The sequence below is a fragment of the Oryctolagus cuniculus genome, chromosome 4 (genome assembly GCF_051225735.1).
Source record: "Oryctolagus cuniculus isolate XC-2025 breed Fujian yellow rabbit chromosome 4, ASM5122573v1, whole genome shotgun sequence".
NCBI lineage: Eukaryota > Metazoa > Chordata > Mammalia > Lagomorpha > Leporidae > Oryctolagus > Oryctolagus cuniculus.
Genome location: NC_142870.1, coordinates 32,335,912 through 32,360,868, shown reverse-complemented (window position 1 = coordinate 32,360,868; position 24,957 = coordinate 32,335,912). Strand labels below are relative to the sequence as shown.

General features: G+C 40.7%; 1 protein-coding gene across 26 annotated transcripts in view; it reads right to left on the bottom strand.

Annotated features, from left to right (window-relative positions):
• The window catches only part of LOC100347331 (RNA-binding motif protein, X-linked 2), a 210,685-nt gene that overhangs the window by 76,001 nt on the left and 109,727 nt on the right, over nt 1-24,957 (bottom strand). For 5 of the 26 annotated variants that reach the window (XR_016232366.1, XR_016232352.1, XR_016232361.1 and 2 more), the window contains one exon: nt 9,957-10,040. The exons of 18 other annotated variants lie outside the window; for them this stretch is intronic. The gene's annotated coding sequence lies outside the window, so the exon portion shown is untranslated. The remainder of the gene's footprint in view (nt 1-9,956; nt 10,041-24,957) is intronic. 3 more of the 26 variants (XR_016232369.1, XR_016232362.1, XR_016232357.1) reach the window with 1 other exon arrangement.

Sequence of the window (24,957 nt, the reverse complement as noted above, 5' to 3'; positions counted from 1 at the left end):
AGACTTGTGGCACAAGAGACAGATGCCACTTGGAATGCCCATGTCCCATATCATAGTGCCTGGGTTTGAGTCTTGGTTCTCCACCCCCTGACTCTAGTTTCCTGCTAATACATGCCCTAGGAGGGGGGACATAATCACTTAAGTGTTCGGGATCCTTGCCACACACTTAGAGGACCTCAACTGTGTTCCAACCTCGGATTTTGGCCTGGCCCAGCCTCAGGAAATTTAAAGGCATTTGAAAAGGGAATCAGTGGATGGGAGATCTTGCTCTTTCTATCTATATCTATCATGTCTACCTTTCAAATAAAATAAAAACAAGTAAATAAAAATGTTTTAAAAGATACTAGATGTATAAAACATTTAGAACACTGTCCACTGTGTCCTAAGATGTCAATAAGTAGTAGCCAGTCTGCCAAAGTAAGTATATTAACAACAAAATTGTTTGCTATTGAATTTCAAAACGCTTTTTGATTGTACTCATAAAACCTAGCTACTTCGTTGCCATCTACCCTTTTACCCAGTAGCTCAGTGAGGGGTTCTTGCACCAGAATGCACTAAGAAAACCAAAGAATCTGAAGTATGCATGATGGCGATTTCCGCCATGAAGATAAACAGGGCTTATGCAATCCGGCTGACATTCAGTTCCCCAGTGTGTACTATTTGGCCTCAGTTTGCCCTACTCTCTGTGGCTCTGTTCTACTTATATAATTTTCATCAAATGATGGGCTTAGGTAGAGCACCAGAGGTGGAGAGTGAAGGAAGAAGCAAAATATATGAAACCTTCAGCTCACCAGAGTAGCTTCATATTACTGGTACGGTGGGAGATTCGATACAAAAGTACAAAAGGTACATAAATTTCCACATAACAATCAGGAAATCAAAGGAATTGTTAAATTTTGGGTACTGTCTAGATGACTTCGATACTAATTTCTTAACTTCTGTGACTGCGATAATATGCTGAAATTAGAAAAGGATCCTTTGCAATTCTAAGTTTTATGATTTATCAATCCTACATTTTCCTAGATACCAAAGAATCAGCTACAAATAGGAAGGGGCAGATATTTCTCCCCTCTCAACAAATTTTCTTTTCCAATATATACTGTTACTCTCTACTTTCTTAAAGGAGACCCTCTAGCAAAGCTAATGATTTCTCCATTACTTATCATGAGCAAAGGGTCATATTTACTTCACGACTGCCACAAATACCCAAATAACATATGGTATAATGACATCAATCCTGAACCTGGAAGATTAGGGCACAAGCTTGATTTACCATGTAAATCTAGCAGTTTGGTACTTTAGAAGTGACATAGGAATTCTAGTATTGGCAGATCCTTGGAGATGTTGTCTTCCATTTCATTCAGTGTAGAGAAGAACACACACCCTTGGTGGGACCAAGGATAGGTGCTTCTAGACATGATGTGAATCCATTCTAGATGTTTCCTTAAATTATTTTTTTAAGATTTATTTATTTATTTTGAAATCCAAAGTTACAGAGAGAGGGAGAGAGAGAGATCTTCCATCTACTTGTTCACTCCTCCAAATGACTGCAATTGCTGGGGCTGGGCTAGGCCAAAGCCAGGAGCTTCACCCTGGGCTCCCAAGTGAGTGCCAGGGGTCCAAGTACTTGGGCCATATTCTCTGCTTTTCCCAGGCCATTAGCAGGGAGCTGGATCAGAAGTGGAGCGGTTGGGACACAAATTGGAGCCCATTTAGGATGCCGGCACTGCAGGAGGTAGTTTAACCCACTATATTACAACTCCTGTCCATTTTCCCCAACAGTTTGAAACCAATGGCAAGTTGGGGTGTGGGCAAGAGTAACAATAAAACATCCTTCCAATAAAATGTAATGTGCAACTTTAATTTATGGTCAGATCAAAATGATGCTACTTTGTCTGAAGAGAACAGAGAGCCTTAAGGACTTCCTCTGAATCTTTCTCCTCCCTTCCTAGCCCCTGAGTCCAGGATTTTCTGAGTCTAGGACTCCCCCAAAGGCCCTCCTCAAGGTGGCCACCAGCATCACCTGGGGGCATGGTGACAATGTAGAATCTTGGGTCCGATCCCAGGTTCACTGAACTGGAATCTACCAGGTCACAGCCTCCCAGTTGTTGTATGTGCACAGCAAACTTGAGAAAAATTGATTTAGAATACAATTAAAAACCAACAAATCACCCCATGTTGCTTCCCCTGTTTAAAATCTATGTCCTAACTTTCTCAATGCCTACTTCACAATGTTGTTGAGACCACAAGTGTGAACGCATTTTGAAAAGTATGTATTTTTTTAAAAAAGAAAGGTATACTTACTAGTTCCAAGTGCCTGGAAGTTTCAGTTACCATCCTGCTTGTGTCCTAGCTAAAAATATCCTTTAAATTCTCATTAAAAAGAGTAATTCTACATGCTAAGTCTATTCTCACATCTTAAACATTCTGCAAAAAAAAACTTGTTTTATTTGATTATAGAATATCTATTCAACAAATATTTCCACATGAGTTCTTTCTCTGATCTCTCCTTATCTAAGTTACTTTCTGTGACAGAAGTAGCTGACTGGGTACTGATTTCATTGTATTCCAGATGAGCTATATTTGATGTTAACCAGTGATCTATACAGTAATAATACTTAAATTCCTATTCCAATTAGTATAGCCCATATCAAATATCTCAAATTATGAAGTTAAATCCATTTTCAAAGTTTATACGGTGAATAAAATCACCCACAGAATATTAAAAGTGACAGATGCAGGAGCAGGCTTTTACTCTAGTAGTTAACATGCCTGTATCCCTCACTGGAGTACCTGAGTTCAATTTCTGACTCCGGCTCTTGACTCCAGCTTCCCAGGTGGCAGCAGTGGTGAGTCAGTCAACTAACTGGGTTTCTGCCACCCACAGGAGAGACCTGGATTGTGTTCCAGGTCCTGGCTTTGGCACTGGCCCAGTCCCAGCTGTGGCAGGCATTGAGAGAGCTATGTAATAGAAGCAGATGGGAGTTTCTCTCCCTCTGTGTGTGTGTGCGTGTGTGTTTGTGTTTGTGTGTGTGTATCTAAAATAAGCAAAATTTTAAAACATAGTTAACATTTTAAAATAATAAATAATTCAAAGACAGAAACCCAATAAATACCAACACTGATATTGTGGGAGAAGCCCATGAAGGAGAGAGGGAAGGGATGAGAACCAGACAGAAAAAAAAAAATGGGTTAGAGAAGACAGCTGGCAGATAATCAAAGAGGAGCCTTTGATGAATATCTATTAAATATTCAAAACAGAAAGCAATTGTGATCTTAACAATGGCTGTGTGTGTATAGTTAGGAAACTAGGAAGGTAAACAGACTGCAGTGAGATTAAGTAGGAAATGAACATCCACAAAGAACTTAGAATCTATTTTTCGGCTTATAAAGTCATAAGAGACAATTTCATAGCTTAATGTAACATTTTCTGAAGTGAAGCAAATATAGAAGCAGACGTATCCAAAATAAGGAAAGTGTGGAGATCATAGAAGGTTGTCCTGTGCAGGGAACTCTGGTTCAAGAGTAGGATTCCCTCAATAAAATGTCCTACTTGGGAGAAAATGGGATTTCAAAGTAATAACTGGTCATTGGAGAAAGAAAATGCACGATTATTAGAAACAAGAAGCAAGAAACTACAAATAAGACTAGCAAAAAAGTTGACTTTTAAAAAATTTTTTAGATTTATTTACTTATTTGAAAGGCAGAGTTACAGAGAGAGAGAGATCTTCCATCTGCTGACTCACTCCTCAAATGGCCACAACCATCAGAGGTAGGCCCAACCAAAGCCAGGATTCAGGAGCCTCCTCCAGGTCCCCCACGTGGGTGCAGGGGCCAGGGACTTGGGTCATCCTCTGCTGCCTTCCCAGGTGCATTAGCAGGGAGCTGCATCAGAAGTAGTGCAGCCAGAGCCGGCGCCGCGGCTCACTAGGCTAATCCTCCGCCTAGCGGTGCCGGCACACCGGGTTCTAGTCCCGGTTGCCCCTCTTCCAGGCCAGCTCTCTGCTGTGGCCCGGGAATGCAGTGGAGGATGGCCCAAGTGCTTGGGCCCTGTACCCCATGTGAGACCAGGATAAGTACCTGGCTCCTGCCATCGGATCAGTGCGGTGCGCCGGCCATAGCTCCTGCCATCAGAAGTAGAGCAGCCAGGACTTGAACCAGCACCCATGTGGGGTGCCGTTTCCACAGGTGGTGGCTTTACTGGCTATACCACAGCATGGGCCCCAAGTTGACTTTTGATATATGTCTTGAAATTCCTCAAAAAGAATAGAATTCCTTAAATAGCCCAGACTATAGTTGGGGCAAATTCCAGAGAAGGTACTGGGCTTGAATATGAAAATAAAGATCGGTTGATTCCAGAAACAGAAGAGTATGGGCAAGAGGCATTAAGGAAGCACAGGATAGAATTGACAAAGGAAAATTTTTATTTAAGTGTTAAGTATGGCAGACATAGACAAGGTGGATACCACAGGTAAATTCCTAGAACATTTAGGAGTCGTGGAAGTGAATTATCAAAAGGAATGATGGGGCCAGCGCCGTGGCTCAATAGGCTAATCCTCTGCCTGCAGCACCGGCACACCAAGTTCTAGTCCCAGTTGGGGCGCTGGGTTCTGTCCCGGTTGCCCCTCTTCCAGGCCAGCTCTCTGCTGTGGCCTGGGAGTGCAGTGGAGGATGGCCTAAGTGCTTGGGTACTGCAACCGCGTGGGAGACTAGGAGAAGCACCTGGCTCCTGGCTTCAGATCAGCGCGGTATGCCAGCCACGGCGGCCATTGGAGGGTGAACCAACAGCAAAGGAAGACCTTTCTCTCTGTCTCTCTCTCTCTCTCACTGTCCACTCTGCCTGTCAAAAAAAAAAAAAAAAAGGAATGATGGGCAAACCAAGGAAGAATAGCATTTTATTTAAAAAAAAAAATAGCATTTTAGAAGTCAGTTATATATAAGAAAGCATCTATCCCCGGCTCATGGAAATTATTTGTAAAGGTTCCTGCGATGAACATAAATGAATGTATAAACAAATCAATGGAAAAATAAGAAATGAGGAGATTGGTAATAGTGTTTGTTTTATTCCATTATGCCTAAATTAAGATGGCAACATTATATCATTTTTCATGTGAAATTGCCACTTTATAGGTTACACATGAATGACCTCCCACACCCACATCTTTCTAGACAAAATTAATTTTGAAAAATTTATAATTTTCCCTTGTAAAATCAAATCGAATCCATGGAAGCCACTGATGGAAAGCATTTGCAAACACTCCACCATGGATCTATTTTCCAGTGTCCTCTAAGAATTAGTAGGAAACTTATCAATCTGGTTTTATCATAGAACCCTATTTTTACATTTAATTAAAGATACAATATATGCACCAAGCATACTCACAGTGAGAGAAAACATTAACAAAGACAATGCAACATGCTTCAATAACCCAGTAGGACCAAACCCTGAGAGGATAAAAAAAAAAAAAAAGATAACTAAGTAACTGTCAGAATAATCTGAGAAAATAGGAAAAAATTTCATATATGGAGGACAAAATGATGGAAAAATAAATAGAAAATGATGAGGTTGGGGGAGATTCCAAGATGGCAGATTAGGGGGAAACAATGTACTTGACTAGGGATAAAAAGTGAAAGAAAAGAAAGAAAAGGGGGTAGGAAGTGCACTCGCAGGGGAGAACTGGAGAGAAACCCACATTAGAAATCCTACAAGAGTAGGATGAACACCATGGACCTGTGTAGAGGGTGCAGATGCACAGCACAAATACGAACACAACGCACAAGTGCAGCCAACAAGAGCTGGAGTGGGTGGAGGTTTGGAGACGGAGGTGAGACTGGACTGCAGCAACCTGTGGTGATGCAGGCAGAGGGAGAGCGTGGCTTGAGTCCAGACTGGAGCCCTATGGGCTAGAGTTTGCTAGTGGTTGCCACAGACCCAGGAGAAGTAGAGGGGGCATGTTTGTCTCTCCCCAACTTCCTCACAACCGTGCTGGTTGCCTGGCTGAGAAACAGCAGGTGCCATTTTGGGTTTGGGCAGCAGCTGTACAAGCCTTTGTGTGCGTACACAGCAACTGGCTGAGACGGGCCACCATCTTCACAGCAGTGCTGGCGGCAGTGGCAGAGCCACATTCATCCAGTGGATCTTGTATACCCGTGTGACCCAGTGATTCTAGAAGAGGAAACAATCCGCAGGCCCCACTGACTCTGAGTCTGGCTGGGAGGTGAGTGAGTAACCACACAGGATGCTGCAGCACCTGCAGCCTTCCAGGATCAAGACGCCTAGGTGGGACTGTCTCAGGGAACATCTGCCTCACTGTGGACTGGCAGGCTGGTGGGGCAAACAGAAACCTCTGCACCCAGTGACTGTGGCACTCAGAGGTTACAGGAGAAGGTGAAGGGAGTAGCTGGGTCTCTGGGCAATCACTGGGAGTGACACCATGTGCTCACCATGCTCACAGTGAAAACTACACAGATCAATTATGCAGATCATGTGGTGGCCCAGAACACACTGGGAGATAACACCCTGGCATGGAGATCTACCACACCCAAATTGGGTGTTACCCTGGATACTCACCCCACCCTGGGCCACTGAAGAGAGCTCCCTGGTTATACCCACCAATACCCCTAAATAGTCACTGAAAGTGCTGATATCCCACTAAGTCACAGAGGCATAGTTCAAAGAAGAAAAGCCATCAGAAGAAAAAAAACAAAAACCAATCCCACAAATGCCTAAAAACAAATGCAAAAATTCAAGAAACAAGAATAAGGAGGACACCATGACCACCCCCCTCAAAGGAACCCAACATTTCAATAATAGAATGTGAAAATGAAGAGACTGAGTAAATGCCAAAAATGGAATTCAAAAAATTAATCATAGGACTACTCAAAAGGAATCAGAAGCAAATCCACAAACTAAAGAAAACCATAAATGATATGAACGAAAAATTTTCCCATGAAATTGAGATTTTAAATATAAATCAAAATGAAATATTAGAAATGAAGAATTTAATATATCAAAAAAATAATCCAGTGGAAAGCCTTAACAGCAGACTTGGCAAGACAGAGTAAAGAATATTCAAACTAGAAGACATAAGTTTGGCAATCTTACAGTCAAAAAAAAAAAAAAGAAAGAAGAAATCGGAAAGCTTAAACAGGGTTGGAGATTTATGAGATACTATCAAAAGATCCAACATATGGGTCTTAGGAGTTCTTGAAGGTATGGAAACAGAGAATGGACAAGAAGACCTATTTAGTGAAATAATTCAGAAAATTTCCCCAAGTTAGAGGAAGAAAGGGACATTCAAATAGAGGAAGCACACAGAACTCCTATCAGTCCCTGATACTTCATCATGGCATGTTGCAGTCAAACTTTCCACAGTAAAACATAAAGATCCTAAACTTTGCACGATAAAAATGCAGTATTACTGTCAGAGGATCTACAAATAGACTCACAGCTGACTTCTTATCAAAACCCTACATGCTAGAAGGAAACAGAGAGATACAGTCCAAGTCTTGAGAGGAAAAAACTGTCAACACAGAATTCTGTACCCTGCAAAGCTCTCATTAATGAATGAAGGTGAAATAAAGACCTTCTACAACAAATAGAAATTTAAAGAATTTGTCACCACTGACCAAGCCTTACAAAAGATGCTTAAAGATGTGCTACAAACAGATAAACAGAAAGATAGTCATCTTTTTTTAAAAGATTTATGTATTTATTTGAAAGTCAGAGTTACACACAGAGAGGAGAGGCAGAAAGAGAGAGAGAGAGGTCCTCCATCCACTGGTTCACTCCCCAGTTGGCTGCAAAGGCCGGAACTGCACCCATCCAAAGCCAGGAGCTAAGAGCTTCCTCCGGGTCTCCCACGTGGGTGCAGGGGCCCAAGGCCTTGGGCCATCTTCTACTGCTTTCCCAGGCCATAGCAGAGAGCTAGTCTCGAACCAGCGCCCATATGGGATGCTGGCACTTCAGGCCAGGGCGTCAACCCACTGTGCCACAGTCCGGCCCCGATAGTCATTTTGATGAAAGAATGTAAATGTAGAAATCCACCAGTAAAAGTACAAAAAGAAGTCTGAAGTAAAAAATAGGAATAGTTATGGAAGAATGGCAGAGCTAAGTCATTACTTATCAATAGTGACTTTGAATGTAAATGGATTCAACTCTCCAGTTAAAAGATATAGGCTGGCTGAATGGATTAAAAAGCAAGACCCATCTATTTGCTACCTACAAGAAAAACATCTCACCAACAAAGATACACACAGAATGAAAGTGAAAGGACACAAAAGGACATTCCATTCTAATGAAAAGCAAAAAAGGGCAAGTGTTACCATCCTAATATCAGACAAAATAGAATTCTACATAAAAAAACTGTTAAGAGATGAAGAAGGGCACTATGTAATCATTAAGGAATCAATTTAACAGGAAAATGTGACTATAACAAATGTATACACACCAAATCACAGGGCATCTGGCTATCTAAAAGAAATATTAATGGATCTAAAGGGAGGCACAGTCCCCAATACAATAGTGATGGGGGACTTCACCACTCCACTTTCAACAATGGACAGATAAACAAGACAGAGCTAATTGACATTATGAATCAAATGGACCTAACTGATATCAATAGAACTTTGCACCCCACAGTTGCAGAATATACATTCTCTCATGAGTGCACAGAACATTCTTTAGGGTAGATCTAGGCCATAAAGCAAGCCTTAGCAAATTAAAAAAAATATCAAAATCATACTATGTATCTTCTCTAATCACAATGGAATGAAGTTGGAAATCAACAACTCAAGAATCTCTAGATCATATACAAACATGGGGATTGAACAACATGCTCCTGAATGAACAATGGGTCACAGAAGAAATCAAAAGAGAAATACAAAAATTTCTAGAAACAAATGAAGACAACAATACATCATGTCAAAACTTACAGGATACAGCAAAAGCAGTGTTAAGAGGAAGTTTATAGCAATTGGTGCCTACATGAAAAAATTGGAAAAGTACCAAATAAATGATCTATTAATGCATCTCAAGGACCTAGAAAAACAACAACCAAACCTAAAATTAGTAGGAGGAAAGAAATAATTAACATCAGAAGAAATAAATAAAAATGAAATTAAAAAAATACAAAGATCAGTGAAATGAAAAGCTAGTGTTTTGAAAAATAAACAAAATCGATACATCATTGGTCCAACTAACCAAAAACAAAAAATAGGGAGAAGATCCAAATCAATAAAATCAGAAGTGAAAACGGAAATGTAACTACAGATACCATAGAAATAAAAAGAATCATCAGGAATTACTACCAAGAGCTATATGCCAACAAATTGGGAAATCTAGAAGAAATGGATAGATTCCTGGACTCACACAATCTACAAAAGATGAGTCATGAAGACATAGAAAACCTAAACAGACCAACAACCAAGACAGAAATTGAATCAGTCATAAAGACCCACCCAAAAAAGGAAAGCCCAAGATGGTGGGAGAGAGAGAGGGGGAGGGAGAGGGAGACCAGATGGTGGTCTGGTGTTAGGTCTTCCAACCATTGGTCAAAGCTGTACTGAGACTGAATCTGTGGGCAGAGTGAAAGGGATGCCTGAGTAGGAAAAGGGAAGTCAGTGGACCAGTGACTGTAACATAATTAGGCTCTCCTTGCAGATAGAGTCTGGTGCAAACAGGGCATGGGGATAGAAGGCCCCTGGAAGTCCCCACCCTGCCCTTGTACTAGACTAAAGACATGTTTGTCTTCCAGGAATATTGAGCCCTGGGTTCTCCTGTGGTTTCTATCTCTTGCTACTTAGTTGTCTGTTCAAATACCATCTCCTCAGGATTGCTTTATTTGATCACTTGTAGGAAAATAGCTAGCACCTCTCATCCAAAAATCTATTATGTGTGTGTGTATAATAAATAAATTTATTTTCTTTATAAAACTTACTAGTATAGAAAATCATACCTTGTAATGTGTCCATATATTGCATGAGTCCTTCTTATAAAATATCTCTTTTATCTTGTTCACCACTGAAATCTCAGACTCTGGCTTACAATTTATTCATCACAAGTATTTGCAGAGGGAAGGAAAGAAAGAAGAGAGGAGAGAGTATTTTAAAATTGGGAAAGTATATTAGAAAAAATCAAGCATTACTGAAATAACAAATCATGCTTGCATATATTTAAATACCACAAGCTCGCTATGATTTAAAGGAATTTCATGGACTGCTGTTTGCATTTTCCTCATATATCAGTGAAACCTGAACAAAGCAAAGATTTTTGTGCTTATGTATTATGCTTTAATTTTCAGGCTATATTTGGGTGAAATTGGGGAATGAAGAAACATAAGAAATGCTCTCAGAGCACAACCAAGATGTCAGCATTCACAATCCCACGTGCTACCCCTCTAAATCACACTCTTCCAGCTGGCTTCATTAATTTTGAAGTGGATAAGGGTAACAGTGCCAGATCACACCCAAACAGTTTAAAGCTGTGTAAGAACACAATAAAATGGTGACAAACAAGAGATTATTCTGGTGGCATATGGCTGATGCATTCAGGCTACCCTCAAATGCAACCTTTGGATTCTGTTTAAAAATCAGTGTCTGAATTACAGTGTTAGCATGCAAGGCAGTCTGCAGGCAGAAAGCAATTATTCCGCAGAGAAAAGGAGGGACAGAAAAAGGAAAGAGAGAAAACACATGGTCATCAGAGAAGAAACATGGGCTCAGATTAATGAGTATTGCCTACATGACAATCTACAAGAGGCAATAGAAAATGCATGAAAGTATTCAACAGGGAGAGGTGGCAACTAGTAGACTGACATTAAGGAGAAGAGATACAGAGAAAATCAGAGAAAAGAGGAGCCAGAAAGAAAAAGAAAAAAGCAAATGAATGGGGCTGGCCCTGTGGCATAGTGGGTAAATCCATCACTTTTGATGCAGCCATCCAAAATGGGTGTTGGTTCAAGTCCTTGTTGCTCCACTTCCAATCCAGCTCTCTGCTCATGGCCTGGGAAAAGCAGCAAAAGATGGCCCAAGTGTCTGGCCTGCTGCAACTCATGTGGGAGAATCGATGAAGCTCCAGGCTCTGGCCTGACTCAGCCTAGCTAATGTGGCCATCTGAAGAATGAATCAGCTAATGGAAGACTGAGTCTCTCTCTCTCCCCCTCTCCCTCTCCCTCTCCCTCTCCCTCTCCCTTTCCTTCCTATCTTCCCCCTCTTCCTCCTCTTTCTTCTTCTTTTTCTCCTCCCTCTCTGTAACTCTTTCAAGTAAATAAATAAATCTTTTTTAAAAAGTGAATGAACAAATGAAATAAACCTTCCCTCCTTTCTTGACTATCTACATAAAATAACGTTTTCATTAAAATGATGACAAAGTTCATGTTGCATCTTAAAGGCTGGAAATGTTGCTGTAACCATTATCTCCTCCATCTCTATACGAAAGTCCCTTCTTCAGAACATATTTCACCACTCACCCAATTCCCCACTAATCTTCAGGTTTAGGGATTCTTCAGAGCAATAAGCACTCATTCCAAATTACTGGGAACAAAGCTTCCAATTCAAGATCCTAGGGTATAGCCTATTTTTTACCTCTTAGTATCCTTTTTATAGTGTATAATTCAATGTAAACAAAATTTCTCCCATATCAGTCAAAAGACTATAAACCCGGTGCCGCAGCTCACTAGGCTAATCCTCCGCCTTGCGGCGCCGGCACACCGGGTTCTAGTCCCGGTCGGGGCGCCGGATTCTGTCCCGGTTGCCCCTCTTCCAGGCCAGCTCTCTGCTGTGGCCAGGGAGTGCAGTGGAGGATGGCCCAAGTGCTTGGGCCCTGCACCCCATGGGAGACCAGGATAAGTACCTGGCTCCTGTCATCGGATCAGCGCGGTGCGCCAGCCGTAGCGCACCGGCCGTGGCGGCCATTGGAGGGTGAATCAACGGCAAAGGAAGACCTTTCTCTCTCTCTCTCTCTCTCTCACTGTCCACTCTGCCTGTCAAAAAAAAAAAAAAAAAAACCTGGACTCTAAAAACAAAGTATTTTTCCAGAAGTTGCAAGTTCTTGATTGTTCAATGCCAATAGCTACCCCTGTGACCTCAAGTAATTTTCTTGTTAATGCATAGTGATATGAATATAGTTAATTACCTATACACTAAAACATTTCAAAATTATTTAAAATTGGAGTGATGTCAGCAAGGTAAGTAGATTGGAAGTTCCAGCACTCATTCCTTAAAAGAAACATTCAGGGGCTGCCACTGTGGCATAGTAGGCTAAGCCTCCACCTCCAGTACTGGCAGCCCATATGAGTGTTGGTTGCTGTCTCAGCTGCTCCTCTTCCAGTCTAGCACTCTGCTAACACATTTAGGAAAGCAGTAGAAGATGGCCAAGTGCTTGGGCCCCTGCACCCACACGGGAGATCCAGAGGAGGCTCCTGGCCCCTGGCTTTGGATCAGCCCATTGCATTGTGGCTGTTTGGAGAGTGAACTAGCGGATGAAAGACATTTCTGTCTTTCCTTCTCTCTATCTGTAACTCTATTCTTAAATAAATAAAAAAATATTTTTAAAAGAAAGAAACACCCATTTGATAATGCTATACAAGCTAAGCACCTATATCAGAATTTCAGATTCTAGTCAAGATGTTACAGTACCCAAAGTAAGCACAAAATGAGAACAGTCGCATTGAAACAGATAAGAGTAATTGTACTTATCAGGCATCAACCCTACCTTAAGTTGGAATAGTTTAGTGCCCAGAGAGAAAGCCTCAGTCTGTTTCCTCTACAATGAAGAGTAGAGTCTGCCTCCAACATCCCAGTTTTGTGGAGAACACCTGGAGAACTGGGTTCTGACTGGCCTGAATTGGAGCCCTGACATAGTTTGAATGTTTGGGAGCCACTGGAAACAAAGGACAATGGCACAATGAGGAGAAAGTGCCAAGCTTGATGTTACAGCTGATTTGAACTCTGGGAACTTGTCTTATCAGTGACAAAGTATGAGGCCAATGAAGGAGCAGACAAGAAGGTGGTTATAGCAAAGTTTTACTAAAAACATGAAGAGACAGAAACTCCTATACCTGATAGACCAGGTGGGCATCTCAGAAGGGACTAAAGCAGCAGTCTTCATTCAGACTGGGTTTTTATGGACAAGAGTATGGATCCCCCATTTATTCTCCCTCCTCCCTCTTCTAGGAAAGTATGGGTGGAGGAATTGTGGGTGTGGAGTTCCCCTAAACAAACCCCTCCTGATAATACTGGCCATCAAGGGTCTTATCTATTGGAGAAGCAAATGATTCCTTCAGCCCTGTGATTAGAATCTTCTCAGGCCAGCTGTAGCTCTCTCAAGCCAATGCATTCTTTTGATAAATGACAGGCAAGGACACCCAGGGCTAACGGAGAAAAAAGGCTGGGTCCTGCTGTCAGGAGTTGCTTCCTCATTCCAATGTATATACGTTTCTTTTTTTAAATCTCATTTTTGTTCCCTTTTACACACATAGGGTAATCTCTATCTAGCTGCATTAACACTGAGATTTCTCCTCTGACAGAAGAGAGAGGTGTGGAGGGTGTACTCAGTACTCGGGCTCTTTAGGCCACACACTGAGGAATTACTTTGTGTCTTGTCTCACTAGAAGTACTTATGCAAGTGGCATAATTTGGATGCCCTTGGGCCACTAAGAACAACCGTAAGCAGCCAGAGTGCGTCAGCACTATCAGGAGTGGGGATACAACTTGAGATTTCCCTCTCAGGAAAGAAGAAGAGGAATGGAGCTTGAGCTTGAGTCTGGTATTCTGGCTTTTTGGAGAACTGCCGAGGGACAAATATCTGTCTGCCTGACTCAGGTTGCTGATGAAGAGCTGGCATATTCTGAATGCCTGCTGACAACAAATAAGAAAAGGCATCTGGGAAGCTTGCTTTGCTGAAACCAAGAATGTACAATACCACAGACAGAAATGAACAAGAGCAAGAGATTAAAAGGTCCTGGGAAACACAAGAGCAAGTTTCTCTAATTGAGAAACTTAATGTCCAGAAAGGCTGTATTCCACCAGAAACTTTTGAGGTTTTCTCTCAAGACCATTTGGTGAGTTCCTTCCCTGTACAAAGTTCATGAAGACATGAGGCACATGAAGCAAAAGGGAAACCTGGCTCAGTCAAAGGAATAAAATAAAACTCCAAAAAGTAACCCTACAAACATAGAAGTATTTAAATTTCTTGAAAAATAATTCAATATAATAATTAATATGCTCAACAAACTGAACAAAATGATGAATGAACAAAATTAGGTATCAATACAGGCATACAATACATTTTTTAAAAACAGAAAATTTGTAGCTGAAGAATACAACTAAACTGAGAAATCAGCCAAGGAGGCTCATGATAGACTTGGTCATGCAGAGAAAAAAAATTAAAACTGGAAGACAAATAATTTGAAATTATCACTTGGAGAAACACAAAAAAATTTTTAAAAAGAGTAAGAAACCTAAGGAATTTATCATGATGTTGTCAAGTACCAATATACATAATAAGTCTATTTCAAAAATGAAAAAGTAAGAGAATAGGATTGAAATCTTATTTTAAAAAACAACAGCCAAAAAATTCCCAGATCTGGACAAAACAAACCTAATGCTCAATAAGGAGGATGTATCTGAAGATATCCAAATTAAGATTTGCTATAATAAAATTGACAAAAGCCAGAAAAAAAAAAAAAGAATCTCAAAGGCAGCACAAGAAAAGCGTCTCTTGTCATGTACAAGAGATGCTCCATAAACCTATCAGTAATTTTCTCAGCAGAAACTTTGCAGGATACAAGGGAGTGGGTACCAGCATACCGCACCAACTTCATAAAAAATGGAATAAAAAGAAAAGTTTATGTTGGTTCTGAAATTTTAAAAGATTGCAAATCAAGAGTACTATATGTGAAAAAAGAATTATCATCCAAAAACTGGAGGCAGCATAAGTATTTTCCCAGAAAAACAAAAATTAAGAGTTCATTGGCACTACATCTGCTTTACAATACTTATTAAAGAAAGTTAATCCAATATAGACCAAGGGGTGTTAAACAGCATTATGAGAATACTTGAAATCGTAAGGTTCACTGGTTACGGTAACTACGTAGACCCATGCATACAGAAGAGTGCTGATGAAGTTTGAAAGTTGTATCCAATCAAAATTCATATATTGAAATTCTAAATCCCACATTGATGTTATTAGGAAAGACAACTTTGGGGAAGTAACTAGGTTATGGGGTCAGATTCCTAATGAATGATACTAGTTTCTTTAAAAAAAAAAAAAAAAAAAAGAATATCCCCAGAGAGCATGCTGAATCCTACCACCATGCTGAGACACAGCAAGAAGATTCTATTACACAGAAAGTGGGCTGTCACCAGACATCCAATCTGTTAGCACTGTAATCCTGAACTACCCAGGCTCCAGAACTATGGAGATAAAATGTTGCTATAAGCCTCCCAGTTTTTCTGTTATAGCACCCTTAATGTACAAACAGAGCTGTAATTTTGTAATGATGGTATATAAATTGCTTTCACTTATGGTCTATAAGTCAATAAAAAGATAACTACAAAAAAACATTAACAGGTACACAGTGCAAAAAAAACTTGTGTGTATAGGTGAGTAACATTTAAGAATTTTATATGTAATTGATATTATTATCATTTTAGAATAGATTACCGTTCCTATGAGATGTTTTATCTAAAATTCATAGTAACCACAAAGGAAACATCTATAGAAGACATTCATAAGAAAATGAGAGAAAAATTCAAACACTGCACTAAAAAAAAAGCAATGAAACATAAAAGAAAATAGCAATGATGGAAAAGAGAATCAAAAAAGCTACAAGACAGATAGAAAGTAAATTTTAATGGGAATGAAAGTCTTTATTAACAATAATAACTTTAAACATTAAGGTATTAAAATTTCCAACAGAAAGATACAAAGTGGCTGCATGTATTTTTTAAAAAAAGAGACAATATATGTTGAATAGAAGAGACTCATTTTAGATTTAAAAATATATAGGCTGAAATTGAAAGAGAAAAAATATTCCAAGCAAATGGTAGCCAAAAAAGAGGAAGATAGCCATACTTATTTCAGAAAAAAATATTTTAAGTGAAAAACTGTCAAAAGAGACAACGAGGAATATTATATAACAAAAACAGGTCAATCTCTCAAGAAGCTATAACAGTTTTTGTTAAATGGGTACCCAATATGAGAGCACCTGAATATACGGAAGCAAGCATTAACTGAATGGAAAAATAGTGCACAATATAGGATTTCAATCCTCATCCTCAATAAACAATACAGCATTCAGAGAAAAAAATCAGTAAAGAAATAGCAGATTTGAACAGTATAGATCAAACAGATCTAACAAATATGTATGGAATATTCCATCAAGAGCCAGATACACATGATTTCTCAAGCACATGTGGGACATTCTCCAGGATACATCATATGTTAGGTCAATAAAAAACTCTCAACAAATTTAAGAAAATTGAATCATATAAAGTATGCATTAGAATGAAAAAATAATAGACTGAAACTAGAAATCGACAGTAAAGAAAACTAATAAATTCACAGGTTATGAGCACATTAAAAAATACACATAAAAACTCAAAGAGTCAAAGAAGAAATTATAAGAGAAATTTAAAAATATCTTGAGGTAAATGAAAATTAAAATACAACATACTAAAACTTGGGTGATATAGTACAACTAGTACCAAGAAGGAAGTTTATATTCATAAATGACTCCATTATAAAATAAAGATATCACTGTAAAGGTATTAAATAATTGAGCTATCAATGCATCTCAATGACGTAGAAAAACAACAAAACCACTAATTAGTAGGAGAGAAGAAATAATCATAATTAAAGAGGAAATAAACAAAATTAAAACCAATAAAATAATATAAAAGATAATGAAATTAAAAGCTGGTTTTTTGAAAAAATAAAAAAAATTAATATACCAGTGGCTCAACTGACCCAAAAAATTAGGGATAAAACCCAAATTAATAAAATCTGAGCTAAAAAAGGAAATGTAGCAACAGATATCACTGAAATAAAAAGAATCATCAGGAATTCCTACAAAGATCTATATGCCAACAAATTGGGAAACCTATAAGAAATGGATAGATTTCTGAACACATATAATCTACCCAAGCTGAATCATGAAGACATAGAAAGTCTAAACAGATCAATAACCAACACAGAGTAATATCAGTAAGAAAAACCCTCCCGCTTCCCATGTTGGATCGTTCTCTCCCTTTTTAATTCTACAGTTAGTATTAGCAGACACTAGTCTTGTTTATGTGATCCCTTTGACTCTTAGACCTATCATTACGATCCAACATGGGAAGCAAGATACACAGCAGACTCATAGAATGGCAGATGTCCTAAACAGCACTCTGGCCTCAGAATCAGCCCTTAAGGCATTCAGATCTGGCTCAAGAGCCTATGAGAGTATTTTAGGCATGGAAAGCCAAGACACTCTGGCAAAAAAAAAGGGGGGGGGGCAAATGAAAGATCTCTGTGAGTGAGATCCCAGTGGAAAGAAAAAGAACGGGCCATCAAAGAAGGAGGTACCTTTCTCCGAAGGGAGGAGAGAACTTCCACTTTGACTATGGCCTTGTCGAAATAAGATTAGAATCGGCAAACTCAAAAGGCTTCCATAGTCTTGGCAACTCATGACAAGAGCCTAGGGAGATTGCTGACACCATAAACAAGAGTGTCAATTTGTTAAGTCAACAACAGGAGTCACTGTGCACTTACTCCTCATGTAGGATCTCTGTCCTTAATGTGTTGTACAATGTGAATTAATGCTATAACTAGTACTGAAACAGTACTTTACACTTTGTGTTTCTGTGTGGGTGCAAACTGTTGAAATCTTTACTTAATATATACTGAATTGATCTTCTGTATATAAAGAGAATTGAAAATGAATCTTGATGTGAATGGAAGGGGAGAAAGAGCAGGAGAGGGGAGGGTTGTGGGTGGGAGGGACGTTATGTGGGGGAAGCCATTGTAATCCATAAGCTGTACTTTGGAAATTTATATTCATTAAATAAAAGTTTAAAAAAATAGGTAAAAAATTAAATTCCTTGGAATAAATTTAAACAAGGATGTGAAAGATGTATATGATAATTACAAAATTACAAATTATTACAAAATATTAAGGAAAGAAATAGAATAAGACAACAAAAAATGGAAAAATTTTCATGTTCATAGATTGGAAGAATCAATATCATTAAGATGTTCATACAATCAAAAGCTACTTATAGATTCAATGCAGTCAAAATGTCAATGACATCTCAGATCTAGTAAAAGTGATGTTAAAAATCATATGGAAACAAAAGACATCCTGAACAGGTAAAGCAATTTTATACAATAAAAACAAAGCCAGAGGCATCATAATACCTGATTTCAAGACATACTAGACATATTACAGGGCAGTTACAATAAAAACAGCCTGGTACTGGCACAAAAACAGAACTGTAGATAAATGGAACAGAAGAAATTCCAGAAATCAATCCACACGTCTACAACCTACTTATTTTTGACAAAGGAGCTAAAATTAATCCTGAAAGCAAAGACAGTCTCTTCAACAAGTAGTCCTGGAAAAACTGGATCTACATGTACAGAAGTATGAAAATAGACCCCTACCTTACACCTTACACAGAAATTCATTCAAAATGGATCAAAGACCTAAATCTGTGACCCAATGCCATAAAATTACTTGGAATATTGGGGAAATCCTGCAAGACATTGGCACAGGCAAAGACTTATTGGAAAAAATGACGCCACAAGCACAATCAAACCCAAAATTGACAAATGGGACCATATCAAGCTAAGAAGCTTCTGCGTTGAAAAAAAAAAAAAAAAAACTCAGCAAAGTGATGAAGCAACTGACAGAATGGTGACAAAATGGGAAAAAAAATATTTACAAACTATACAAGTGATAAAGGCATGACACCTAGAATCTATAAAAAGCTTAAGAAAACAACAAATAATGTGAACAGGCACTTTTCAAGAGAGAAAATTCAAATGGCCAACTAACACTTAAAAAAATACTCAGGATCACTAGCCATGAGGGAAATGCAAATCAAAACCACAATGAGCTTTCACCTCACTTCACTCAGAATGGCTTTCATACAGAAATCAACAGACAACAAATGCTAGTGAGGAGGTGGGGGAAAAGGTACCCTAATCCTCTGTGGGTGGGAATGCAAACTGGTATAGGCCACTGTGGAAGATAGTACAGTAATATATCAGAAATCTGAAATATAGACCTACCATATGATCCAGCCATCATACTCCTGGGAATTTATCCAAGCCAAAAGAAATAAGCATATGACAAAGTTACCTATCCACCTTGTTCATTGCAGCTCCATTCACAATGGCTAATATATGGAATCAACCCAGGTGCCCATCAACTGGGTAAAGAAATTATGGTATATATACACTATGGAGTACTACTCAGCTGTAAAAAAAAAAAATGAATCCTGTATTTTGCAACAAGATGGATGCAACTGGAAACCATTATGAAACAAGCCAGTCCCAAAAAAGGCAGATACCTTATGTTTTCACTGATCCAAAGTAACTAATAGTTACCTGAAATGTAATATATTGGAGTGAAATGGACATTTTAAGATTTGATGACTATTTATACCCTTTGTCTCTTCTGTTGAGGAACAGTGGTTGTTTTTTTTTTTTTTTTTCTCTTCTTCATACTATCTGTTGAACTCTCATACTTGGTGCAAGGTTAACTTTATGATCATTAAATAAACCAAAACAGATCATTATAAAAATTAAGACTGGTAATCGGAGAGGGAGAAAGAAGGGTTAGAGTGTGGGCAGGAGGGAGGGTTGGGTGGAAAGGATCACTATGTTCTTAAATCTGTATGTGTGAAATATAAGAAACTTGTATAACTTAGACAATTTTTTAAAAAATGAAATTATCTGGTTAGCATGTCTGTTACAGGAGGAAATATTGATTATCAAGCTCTAACTGAAAAATAAAGCTTTTCTCAACTCTATGCCCTTTAATAAGAAAACTGTAAATAAAAATTCTCAATTTTTGTGTGAAACATAAAATATCAATGTCACCCTCTACTGAAAAGAGAGGAGCGGTATTTGCTTAAAGCTAACATTCATATTTTTTGCCTCCCTGGAGGAACAACATCTGTCCTCCGTGACACTGCCATCACAGTCTAAGTCATAATAAAATGATAATCACAGGGACTTCCCTAAAAAATGAAGTTCACTGCATAGTGCTGAATTGCTTTAATGTAAAGGACAGTAACCCACAAGTATATATACATAGTATGTCAATGTACTTAAAGTGTCAGGTTGATGAAAAGTACCAATTATAGCAAGAGAAGTGGAAGAAGTTCTGGTGTTCTTTGGAATATTAGGTTGACTGTAGAGGAAGACAATGCAAACGTAATGGCTTCTGTAAAAATAATGTTAGTATTTTCAACATAAATAATCACGTAAATAATCAGAATTTCACTTTGTCCCTAATTGCTTACAGATTTGTGTTATTGCTATATAACTAAAATTAAAATCCTTTTCATTAAAAAAAAAGTTAATTAAGAATGCATATTTGGCAAAAAAAAAACTAGGCATGGATTTCAAAAATGTTTTGTACCAAAGCAAACTTATAATTTAATTTCGTTTCCATGAATTGTATAAAGTGCGCTCACATTTTTCCTTAAAAAAATTCTAGGAGAGAGGATTTGAATGTTTCCACCATGAAAAATATGAGTTCTACTGTTCACTTCATTCATACTGTCTTTCACATAATATATACCCTTTAATCTTGACATTGTTAGTACAGTCTTCCAAACAAATGAAACTGATTTTTTCTATTTTTCCTACATGAACAGGAAAAACTCAGATATGGACATACAACTGGTGAGCCCTGATTCACCATGGACTGTTAATGAAATTGTTAGAAAGTAGGAGGCTAGGCCGGCACCGCGGCTCACTTGGCTAATCCTCCACCTACGGCGCTGGCATTCCAGGTTCTAGTCCCAGTTGGGGCACCGGATTCTGTCCTGGTTGCTCCTCTTCCAGTCCAGCTCTCTGCTGTGGCCTGGGAGGCCAGTGGAGGATGGCCCAAGTGCTTGGGCCCTGCACCCTCATGGGAAACCAGGAGGAAGCATCTGGCTCCTGGCTACAGATCGGCACAGGGCGCCGGCTGTAGTGCCCATTTGGGGGGTGAACCAATGGAAGGAAGACTTTTCTGTGTGTGTCTCTCTCTCACCATCTAACTCTGCCTGTCAAGACAGAAAGACGGAAGGAAGGAAGGAAGGAAGGAAGGAAGGAAGGAAGGAAGGAAGGAAAGAAGGAAGGAAGGAAGGAAGTGTGGGGAGCAACCGGACTAGACTGAGTTACTGGAATTAAGACTTATTCTATGCATCTGCTCTCCCACAATATGGCGCTGGGAGAGAAGTAAACAGCTTCCGCACAGCTGCCTCCAGTTCAACTAATAAACTGTAGGACTTGCTATTGATTGGAGGAGAGCAGCGTACTCGGCGTGTGGGCAGCCGAGTTAGGATTGGCGGAGGAGGACTATAAAGGAGGAGAGAAACGGCATGCACCAGGAACATCTATGGGGAACATCTAAGGGAACCCGTGCAGCCCCCGAGAAGAGCCGGCCGGCGGTGTGCTGCTCCCCTGCGGAAGTGGGGAATGCGGCCAGGGGGAACTGCCCTTCCACGGAGGTGGAAGGGATAGTAGCCAACCCGGGAAGAACCAGCAGCAAACCCGGGGAGGGCCGAGCAGACGAAAGAACAGCGCAGGGCTTAGTGTCGTTCCTCCACGAAGAGGGGGAGCGACATAATGGTGCCGTGACTCGGATAGGAAACCTAGCTCGGATAGAAAACCTAGCTTGGATAGGAAACTTAGGACGGATAGGAAACTTAGGAGGGAAGAAACGGGAAGAACTGGGAAAATACCGGAGAGAGAGACTAGCAAACAGCCTAGGGAAAAGCCGGACGAAAAGGGTGCCGGAAGAAGCTATTGAAAGCCTAGGCATAGACTCGGATACGGACTACGGGGGGAAGCTGGGAGAAATCTCTAAGGTCGAAAGCGAAAGTGAAAGCTAGAACAAACAGACTCGGACGCGGACTGTGGGGAGAGGCCAGGAGAAATGAGGGAGGAATATTGTTGGAAGAAAACTTAGGGAAACATACCGGGTAGAGAAAAGTGTTAGGGAAATTGAAGCTGCGGGGGGCAGGCTGAGGCGGACACGAAAGCCACTTTGGGGTTCTCAAGTTAGCCCGGGAATAGGGGGCGAAAAGTTGAAACCAGAAGCTGAAACGTAAGCCAGATTGGGATCCGTCTGATTAGCCCGGGGAGCAAAGGACGGGAAGCCAAACCGTGGGGCGGAGACGTATGCTGGGTTGAATTCGCCAGGCTAGCCCGGGGAACTTGGATTGAATGCTAGTGGCGGACACGTAAGCTACGCTGTGTTACTCGCGGAAGCCGCCGCGTGCAGAGAGCACGGGGCGTGAATAGATAGGAAACGGGGCTGGCGTGAGGCCGTGGTGCAGACGCGAAGGGCGTGGAGACCGCGGAGCGCGCGAAGCCAAGCTGCGCAAAGCCGGGAAGCTGCGCAGATGAGAGAGGCGTGGGCTGAAGCGGCTCAGAGCCGGAAAGCTGCCGAGAAGCAGCCTCGGGGCAGGCGCAGCTGGGAAGCTAGGGGGATAAGAATGAGAGCGGGAAGCCGCAGGGATAAGAGAAACAGAAGTATAGAAGTAAAGTGAGAGAAATAGGAATGCTGGAAGATAGAAGTGGAATGGGAGAGATAGGAATGCCCGGAGATAGAGAAATAGAGAAATAGAAAGGCCTCCCCTCAACATGGCAATAAGAAAGCTTGGATTCGGTCTGCCTGATTAAGTGAGGCAGATGAGCACCTGCGGCGGCTAGCAGCTTATGCGCCGCAGGTCACCGAAGACAGGCACGAATTAACATCAGTAAGGCTTCCCCACAATGCAACAATTAGGAGGCTTGGATTCGGTCTGCCTGATTTAAGGCGGTAAGCACCAGCAAGCAGCTCGACCAAAGCATGAGCTGCAGGTCACCGAAGATAGGCACAAACCAACATTAGTAAGTCTCCCCCACAATACGGCAATGAGAAGGCTTGGATTCGGTTTGCCTGATAGGTTTTGTAAGCACCTGCAGGCAGTTCTAGCAGAGCAGAGCATGCGCTGCAGGGCACCGAACACAGGCACGCATCAGCGCCTAAAAACCTCCTCACAACATGGCGAAGAGAGGACCCGGATTCGGTTTGCCTGATTGATAGGACTTGTAAGAGCCTGTGGCAACTCTAGCAAGTAGAGCAGAGTGTGTGCCGCGGGACACCGAAGACAGGCGCGTATCAACGCCAAAAAATAAAAAGAAAGGGGGATCTGTGGGGAGCAACCGGACTAGACTGAGTTACTGGAATTAAGACTTATTCTATGCATCTGCTCTCCCACAATATGGCGCTGGGAGAGAAGTAAACAGCTTCCGCACAGCTGCCTCCAGTTCAACTAATAAACTGTAGGACTTGCTATTGATTGGAGGAGAGCAGCGTACTCGGCGTGTGGGCAGCCGAGTTAGGATTGGCGGAGGAGGACTATAAAGGAGGAGAGAAACGGCATGCACCAGGAACATCTATGGGGAACATCTAAGGGAACCCGTGCAGCCCCCGAGAAGAGCCGGCCGGCGGTGTGCCGCTCCCCTGCGGAAGTGGGGAATGCGGCCAGGGGGAACTGCCCTTCCACGGAGGTGGAAGGGATAGTAGCCAACCCGGGAAGAACCAGCAGCAAACCCGGGGAGGGCCGAGCAGACGAAAGAACAGCGCAGGGCTTAGTGTCGTTCCTCCACGAAGAGGGGGAGCGACAGGAAGGAAGGAAGGAAGGAAAGAAGGAAGGAAAGCAAGCAAGCAAGCAAGCAAGCAAGAAGGAAAGAAAGGAAAGAAAGAAGGAAGATTTATTCATTTCAAAGTCAGAATTACACAGAGAGAGGGGGCAGGCAGAGAAAGGGAGGTCTTCCATCCATTGGTTTACTCCTCAACTGGCCACAATGGTCAGTGCTGCGCCAATCTGAAGCCAGGAGCCAGGAGCTTCTTCCAGGTCTCCCACGTGGGTGCAAGGGTCCAAGCACTTGGGCCATCTACTACTGCTTTCCCAGGTCATAGCAGAGAGCTGGATCAGAAGTGGAACAGCTGGGACTCGAACCAGCATCCACATGTGATGCTAGCACTATAGGCGGCAGCTTTACCCACTACACCACAGAGTTGGCACCCCATTCAGGTCTTAAACTTAACTCCTAACATTATGAAAATATTAAAGGTACCCAGTAATTTATTTTTTGTAAATCTTTCTTTAAACAAACTCGAATGGATTACTTTTCACAATGCATGCATGCAATGTTAGTATTATCTCATTTAAAGTTAATGATCAAATTATTTATGCCAGTAGCTTTACATTCTTATTAAATAACTTACTGGACTCATTCACTCATTTGCAACAGATGGCTGAGCCTTCTACCTACAGACAAAACAGCAGTCGTCATTCATAAATTCCACATCCTATACTTTATCTGTGTTCTCTAGCATTCCCTCATTTCCCCTGTCCCAGCGTATGTCTTCCAAAAACTTTTATTTGTACTCTTGATTTCATCTCCTTGCTTCTCTTCCTATGTTCCTTCAATAAACATTTTGGCATCACGATAGTCTAAGCCTGGGACATAGTGTCTAAAAAGAGAGACAAATTCCTGTCTTCATGGACTTTCCATTTTCTCATATGTTCTAACAACTTTGTCAACACTCACTTTTTATTTTCAATACATCCTCTCTCAGTTTCTCCTCTCCTTCACCTTACAAACCTGGTTAACTAACCCCATACTTAAAAAGCACAATCTTCTCATTATGCTAGCCTTGAATGCCTGTAACTCTTTCCTTGACTGCTAAAGTAGTATTT